The following is an 8,063-nucleotide window of genomic DNA, read 5'->3' as shown; positions in this document are numbered from 1 at the left end:
AAATTCATTATTTTTGATGGTCCTAGATGCTATTATTTTGTATGGGTTATACTCATATACCAAATATCTAAATCAACCTTTCTCTTACGAAATCTGCTCTGTTACATCTCCCATTAATCATAATGTATATCAGAGGTATACCATTTTACATAATCAATCCTTCGAGTATTCTTGTGGGCATTTTGATAATGTGCACAAATATCATTTACATGTGGTCTTATAACTGCATATGCGTAGACAATGTTCTCTATGTAAACAAGTCTTGTGCATAGTGTCATTCACTGCATAAGATTTTGTAGCCATCCAAAGACTATCATCCTTATATTTGAATCGTTTTTCTAGCCGATAGAAAACCAAGTATTAATCCAACGGTTACAAATTTTAATTTCATACGGATTACCATCTCATTCCCCACATCTTTCTATTGAAAACGTGAAATAATTATTTAGCGGGAATAAAATGGTTTTGGCGCAAAACTTCCCACAAAAAAATTCACCCAACTCCCCTTTCTTTTCCCTCGACACAAAACCCTAGCCACGTCTTGGCATAGACAACTTTCTTTCAACTCAAACCCTTAGCTCTTTCCCATTATTTGATATACCTCACCCAAATTTCTTCTAACATCTACTATCTGGAAATATCAGATCTCCTTCACTCACATCACATATAATCCCCATAACATCAAAATTAATAGCCTCGACTTTTTTCATCAACTTATCAAATTAACGTTAGGGCTTGTTTAAATCTCTGTTAAAATTGAAGATTCAAGATTTAGGGTTTCTATAGATCTCTGTAACCTTTTTTTTTCATTGTGGATTTTTACAAATACTTTAATTTGTTGTGAAATTTGTGTGTTTCTGTACCAAAGTTAGCATTTGTTAGGGTTTAATTTTTTTCTTTCAATTTATGCTGATGATAGAGGTAATTGCGTTCAATTTGGGTTTTTTTCTTTCCTTTTAAGTTATACTTTGTCTCGACAACTACAATTTCTTTTTTTATTCTTGTTCGTTCCTCTAATTTCAACTGCAATGATGGTTATGAATTGAAAAACTCATTCAATCTGAGCTGAATTTTTCGGTTAACATTTTTATACTGACAACAATTAGAAATTTTAGGTTTGAAGTTTTTGTTTTTGATTGTTCTTATCCATTCTTTTCACTGATTTTTAAGTTATTTTGAAAGAACTCTTTTCAATTTTAGTTTGTTTTCAAAAGAATTTGGGTAATTTTGGATCGAAGTCTATTTCTTCTCACTTCTGAAGAATATTAGATGTGGGTTTGTTGATTAGGTTAAAATAGAAATAAATTGTGGGTTTGATCTTGATAGATGTTATGTTTGAGATACACTATTTATCGTCGGAAGAGTGAGTATCTCAATCTCAAATTTGTATTTGAGCATAATTTCATGGATTTTGTTGATTTCCTCCTGATTTATCATCATCTGATGTTATCCCTAGTTCAGTTTTTTTTGGTTTGTCAGATGGTAAGTATTCGTTGGACTTTAATGTTTTTTTTTCCTTCTGGAAGTTCCATTGTTGAACTTGTATATGAATTAAGGTTTAATTATGTGTTTATTTATCTTCAGTTTTGGTATTTGATTCAACTAATTCAATTTTAGTGTTGGGCAGTTGCAAATGTACCGTCCACAAACAAATGTTGAAGTTGTTTTTGACAATTATGAACAGGATTTCTTATTATTATTGATAGCAGTTGAGGGTTCTTCTTCAACAGAAGCATGCTCTTCGATAGTTTGTGGGCATACAGGGAAGGTGTTGTTATAGGCAACATACTTAGTATGTTGCTGATATTTGTCTTGATCATGTTTGGATTTCTGTTATCATGATCTTGTTTTGTATGTTTTCAGTTGTATTTTGCTTGGTTCTCATGAAGTTAGGATTTCTCCATACCCTGATTTGCTCAACACACCGATTTTCAGTCCTAATCCCAGGTAGAAGAAGAGGGAAGATGGGATTCACCGTCACTGTTGAAGATGAAGGTTATCTTATAGTCGGCCTTATGTCTATTAAGTTTTAGGTCATTTTTGTTAATGAGGTTTAGTTTCTTTCGATCTATTATTCAAATTTTAGAACTTGTTCACTTGATGTTCTTCCAAGTTATGCAAATCGTACTAGTTCTAGACTCCGGGGCACTGATGGTGCTGAGACTAATAGGATTTTGTTAAATTTCGGGCTCTTTGGTCCTGACGATTTTTCAATTTTCGCTCTTGATTGGAATGCTAGTAAACTTAACTCTTTGCTTGCTGCAGTGTCATTAGACATCGTTATCCTTGTAGAGGTCTGATAAAACATCATTGTATGCTTGGGTTTCTCCATTTTTTTAACGCTTATAGAAAGTAGTTAGCAGAAGTAAACTTCAAAAGCAATCATAACATTTTTCAGTTCATGACTGTTTTGTAGGTGCATCATGCATTGCCATTTGTTGGATCAGAAAATCAAATGGTGAGAAGTATAGTTGGAGCTAGAGTTGGGATGGTAGGAAGTGGAATCATAGCTAGAGATGGTCTGGTCAAGAATGGGATTCGAGATGAGCACTTGGAAGTGGGATTAGACATGGAATAAGCAACAACTTCTGATTTGCTTATCGAGGGAGTTGGGGCCTGGGTTGCTGAGTCTAAGACTTATTCATACCGATTTGAAGCCAGAAAACATTCTGTTTGTTTCTCCGGAGTACATCAGGGTGCCCGATTACAAGGTATTGATAAATGGTATCCATTTCCATTGTTCTGATGTCTATGTGCTCTGTTATTGTTTAAATATTTTTATTAATTACTTTTCCTTGTTACCTTTTGGTCGTAATATAATATATGCCCCGGACCACTAAAGATGCTTGCTACTACAGAAATGTACCACTATCTAGTTCTATCAAGCTCATTGATTACAAATTTAGGACCCTTTGTTACAAATCTCTAGATATGAAGAAGGCCAGTGTATTGCAATTCATGAAACTGAAGTGGTGAAGAACTATTTGAATCCTGCTTGGAAGAGCACAAATCTAAATTTGCAACACTTTCATATCAAGGCAAGCCTGCGTGTTATTATTTCCACTATTGTAGGCTTGTCTTGTCACCCTTGCCTAGATTTACCAATTTCATCTTTTACTAATCTTGCTTTTGTAAATATGATGCAGAAACCCGTTTGGTGATTCAGTTTTTTGATTTTGATAGCAATGGCAAGCACAAACTTATATGGTAAGAAATTTCTTGCCGTTCTTCATGTATCTAGGATACCCTATATAACTTCACTCTTACTTAGGTTCAACAGAAATTCACATGTCAGTTGCAGAATTGGAGATAGTTCACAAAAACAAACAGGGAGATCAAAGTAAGGTAGTTTCTGAGGATGACCTGTAAAGTTTTACACTGTTCGGAGTTGACATCTGTATTAAACTCAGATTTGGTTCAATAATTCCTATACAGGGGATTGAGGCACAAGTTTTTCTGGATAGCTATATCGAGGAAAGTCTTTATAGGTTTTCTGACTACATTTGAGTTGCTGTTAATTCTATAGGTTACCCGATTGCCCTTGTTCAAAAAACTGTTCCGATCTGTTTTTCTTTGATTTAAGTAGGTAACTTTAACTGAGAAGACTTGTTTTGTTTTTTTTGTCGGTGTGCAGCTCCAAATGGAGATTCCTCAATCAATTGGATACCTATCAGCAGGTGAATTTACATTGTTTTAGTTTGCTTCATCAGAGATTCACTTCCCGGTGCGTTTAAAAAACATGTTTTTTTTTAATTTTTTTTTTGTGACCAGATTTTCTAAATTTTGTTTTGAAATTATATTTGATTATGCAGGCAGATTGAAAGGATTTTATCCTGCCATCAGAAATGAGATTTGCAGGTTGTTTTTGCTTTGGCTGCATCTTCAATTTTATCCTAATTACATACAGAAGAAATGGGTTTTTGATACGAGAGTTCTTATTTTTTCTCACAGGTTGCAAGTTCTAAAGATGGTGAATGAAATCTTAAACATTTTTAAGAAGAAGACTGCACCTAAATGTAAGATCTTTACTGTGTTTTATTGATTAATCGATTGAATTTTATTGGGGGTTTTGTGTTTTTTTATGTAACTGAAAAAGGATTTTGATTTGATTAATGAATGGAAACGGTTTTGATCGAAAAATTCGTGTTTTATGTTTGTTGGTGTTGTTGCAGAGGCACTTAGGGTTTAGGTTTAGATTTTTATCATCAGACCTTCCCCAACTTACAACGGTATGACTACTACATGACTAAACGTTCTCCTCAACAAGTCACTAAGTTACAGGTACTTACTATTTCATTGTCTTCAACCACCATTATCCACATTGATTAATCGATAAAAACAGATATCTTTGCATTTGCAGTTACTACTCACCGCTGAAGGGTTACGTTTCTCCCTATTGTCTTCAAAGGTATAAACTCTGAATCTGTTAAATTATGTCTTTGCTTTAAGTGACCTGTTCTTTTGGAAAGTGGTAACTGTACTGTTGTATCTCTGTTTTTTCTTAATTGGTTTTTACCATTGAGTTTCTGATTCCCCACTTTACTAATGGAACCAGCATCTCTTCTCAAGCGGATGTCTTCGTTATTGATAGATAGTATGGGAGAACAACACCATAATCTGAATTACCTAAAACTAAAAATGTACAGGGGAAGAACAAGAAGCTTACCGAAATCTGAAAACGTATCAAGTATTTTGATTCTATCCAAATTCGACAAGAATATCAACAAGGCACTTGTTAGTTGTGAATCTATCAAGTAAGATCATCTAAACCCTAATTTATCTTCTCTCTTGGCTTTAATAATAAAATTATGACCTAGTTTTTCAATTTGGTTAGTAATTTTGATTAAAAAAACTAATCATGGCAATATTTTCAAGGAAGGTTAAAAACGGGTATCAACGCCCAATTATATTGCAAAGGAGATTTAGACAGCTAAAGAGTTGAAGTCAAAGCCAATATGGATACTCAAGTAAATGGAAGTATGTGGGGTATGGTTAGACCCTTTGAAGGTGACTTTGTTCACATTTGATAATGATGAAAGGACGGATACATTTTGGCATTCAAGTGCTCATATTCTTGAAGAGGTAAGGGGTTCTTCTTGTACCAAAGGTTTTTGAAGCTGTAGGTGAGGTTGATCTGATAGTGTTTTTCCGGTGTTTTGTTTATTTACAGGCACTCGAGAGGCAGTATTGATGGAAGCTGTGCATTGGTCCATGCACCTGAAGAGGTAATTAATGACATTGATGTTGCTGAATATTTACTGGCAGTTACTGTTTAATAGGAATGGGAATAGGCACAAAATACTTGTGAATGATGAATGATTTTTGCTTTTGTCAAGCGTTTTTGTCACCAAGTTGGAATGGTTATGGCAATATGCTTCTGTACATTTACTTTTTTGAGCTCTCAGTGAGCCGAACTATAAAATATTGTTAAGAGTTATCAGCTTAAATTGATAAATGTTGTTATCTAATGGCACATACCATGCTAGTTTTTGGTAGTCATCACAATACTTATAATCAGGTTAATGCATTAGTAGGAAGTACTAAATATTACAACGGTTAATAAAGTCGACATTAGAACATACTCGTTTTTCTGTCTAAAATTAGCAGGAAGCAACAGTTGGGGAAGAAGAATGCTGAAGAAGCATACAAAATAATGCTAATCTGAGTTGTTCCGTCTCCCATAGCATAAATTGAGCTTAGCTGCCAATTATCACCTCATTTGAGCACTTATAAGTATGGTTTCTCTTTGAGCTGACATAGTTATGATCTTACAAATGACCTATGAACACACATGTCAAAATTCTCATGTCCAGGGAATAGTGTTAGGCTTACCTAGCCACATAACAAGTTAAAATATGTACATGATAGACAATGAATCTGGTGAAAACATATGCAAGTCACTTGCTAGCCGCTTTATCTGTAACTCACTTTTCCTTTATATTGTAGGAGAAAGAACCATTTAAGCACATTGGCAGCAAGCGCTTAAAATGTTTTTAGAAAGCAATTTCAAGGTAGGTGTTATCATGATGTACTCTTACACTTTAGCATAGATTGCTTTTTCTCGTGTGAGAAGTTCTTCTGTATGGCATTACCTTTTACCTGCGTGTCTGTGAGAATAATGTAAAAAAGTTAAATGCCTTGTGTAGGTTGAAATCACTAATGAGTTGCCAGAAGACAAGGCGACCACTGTTCATGAATGTGGACCGTTGGTTGTTTTGTGTGCTAGCTACTGAATCCAACTGCTTAAGGAGGATGTAAAGAGCGTACGGCGTAGTAACAGAGGGTAAGCTTGAATCTGTGAATGCATGTATTCCTCTAAAGACTATATTAGTCTTGTCACACATGGGAGATCATTAGACTGAGCATATGTCGAATGTTCTCCAGATGATAGTGTCATTGTGGTTTGGGATTCTTTTCTTTGATTTGAGTTGTGGGATGTTTACAGGTAAGGTTTAAGATTGCAGTATGCTTGTTTTTTTTATTCTACAGCGATCTTCTTGCATGGAAGCAATTTTTGAAAACTTTGTTTTCTCCCTTATAAGGTTTATACAAGGCGTGGAAAGCGATTCATGCCAACCATGATGATGGGATCAGATGAGTGCTTGGAGTTACCACTTGTCACAAAGAACGGATCATTGTATGTATGGGATCTATTCAATAGGACTTATCTTCTGAATAATTCGCTCACTTCTCTGATTAGTTCGGGTTTCAAAGATTCAGGTACAGAAAATAATTATATCAGTGGATCTATTTGTTAATTTGTTCAGTGTGGTTTATATTTGTCTAGTAGAAGTTTAGCTGTAATTTGTATTTAAAGCTTACTGTCTTTCAAAAATGATGAACACTGAGGTTATTTTTTGAATATTTTATTGTCCAGTATCATGTCTCCGAAGTCGTGACTCTGAGAAAAAACTTACATTTTTCGTAAATAACTTACATTTTTTATTCAATATAAGTGACACACGGTACCAGTGTGGAGCCTACCTAATAGCCTATGCACAATCAAATTTCAGTGTCATGCATTTTAGAACCGAGGGTCAGAAATATTAGCAATTTCTGTGTGTCATGGTTTTAGGATGGCCGTGTCATTGACATCTAAAGAAAAATGTAAGTTATTTACTAGAAAATATTCTTAAATATTCGGACCCTACCTAATTCCAATGTGGAGTCTATGTGCAGCCAAATTTTCACGTGTCATGATTTTTAGAAGTGAGGGTCCATACATTAGTAACTCCGTGTCATGATTTTAAGTTTGCCGTGTCACTGACATAAAAAAAAAGTTCGCCGTGTCACTGACATAAAAAAAAAAAAGTAAGTTATTTACGAGAAAATATTCTTAAATATTCTCATCCTACCTAATTCCAATGTGCAGCCTATGTGCAGCCGAATTTTCACGTGCCATGATTTTTGGAAACGAGGGGCCATGATTTTTGGAAACAACGAGGGGCCATGATTTTTGGAAACGAGGGGCCATGATTAGCAATTCTGTGCCATGATTTTAGGTTAGCCGTGTCACTATCAAAGAAAATATTCTAACCTTACCTAATACCAATGTGGAGCCTATGTGAAACCAAATTTTCTGTGTCATGATTTTAGGTTAGCCGTGTCATTGACATCAAACCAAAAAAAATAAGTTATTTACGAGAAAATATTTTTAAATATTCTGACCCTACCTAATTCCAATGTGGAGCCTATGTGCAACCAAATTTTCACGTGTCATGATTTTTAGAAACGGAGGTCACCGACATTAGCAACTCTGTGTCATGATTTTAAGTTAGCGTGTCACGGACATAGAAAAAAAGTAAGTTATTTACGAGAAAATATTCTTAAACATTCTGACCCTACCTAACGCCAATGTGGAGCCTATGTGCTATCAAATTTTCAGTGTCATAATTTTTAAAACCGAGGGTCACTAACATTAGCAACCCTGTCATATGTTACTTACATCAAAAAAAGAAGAAGAAGTTATTTACGATAAAATATTCTTAAATATTCTAACTCTACCTAATACCAATGTAGATCTTATGTGCAACCAAATTTTCAGTGTCATGATTTTAAAAACC

General features: G+C 34.6%; 1 long non-coding RNA gene across 20 annotated transcripts; it reads left to right on the top strand.

Annotated features, from left to right (window-relative positions):
• Nucleotides 1-477: 477 nt before the first annotated feature.
• On the top strand, nucleotides 478-6,923 carry LOC113318224. Of its 20 annotated transcripts, XR_003344337.1 has the most exons (18): nucleotides 479-1,482; nucleotides 1,685-1,995; nucleotides 2,417-2,711; nucleotides 3,147-3,207; nucleotides 3,296-3,345; nucleotides 3,436-3,526; nucleotides 3,635-3,724; nucleotides 3,813-3,858; nucleotides 3,952-4,016; nucleotides 4,173-4,281; nucleotides 4,361-4,408; nucleotides 4,556-4,754; nucleotides 4,880-5,082; nucleotides 5,171-5,225; nucleotides 5,947-6,011; nucleotides 6,147-6,283; nucleotides 6,385-6,445; nucleotides 6,543-6,923. It is a non-coding gene; the product is annotated as an uncharacterized LOC113318224 (long non-coding RNA). The 20 variants fall into 20 exon arrangements; XR_003344341.1 differs by having other exon boundaries at nucleotides 478-1,995; nucleotides 4,876-5,082; XR_003344339.1 differs by having other exon boundaries at nucleotides 479-1,995; nucleotides 3,302-3,345.
• The last annotated feature ends 1,140 nt before the right edge of the window (nucleotides 6,924-8,063 follow it).

Source organism: Papaver somniferum, chromosome 10 (genome assembly GCF_003573695.1).
Source record: "Papaver somniferum cultivar HN1 chromosome 10, ASM357369v1, whole genome shotgun sequence".
Classification (NCBI taxonomy): Eukaryota; Viridiplantae; Streptophyta; class Magnoliopsida; order Ranunculales; family Papaveraceae; genus Papaver; species Papaver somniferum.
The sequence above is the reverse complement of the archived record's forward strand: the minus strand, read 5'-3'. Positions and strand labels throughout refer to the sequence as shown.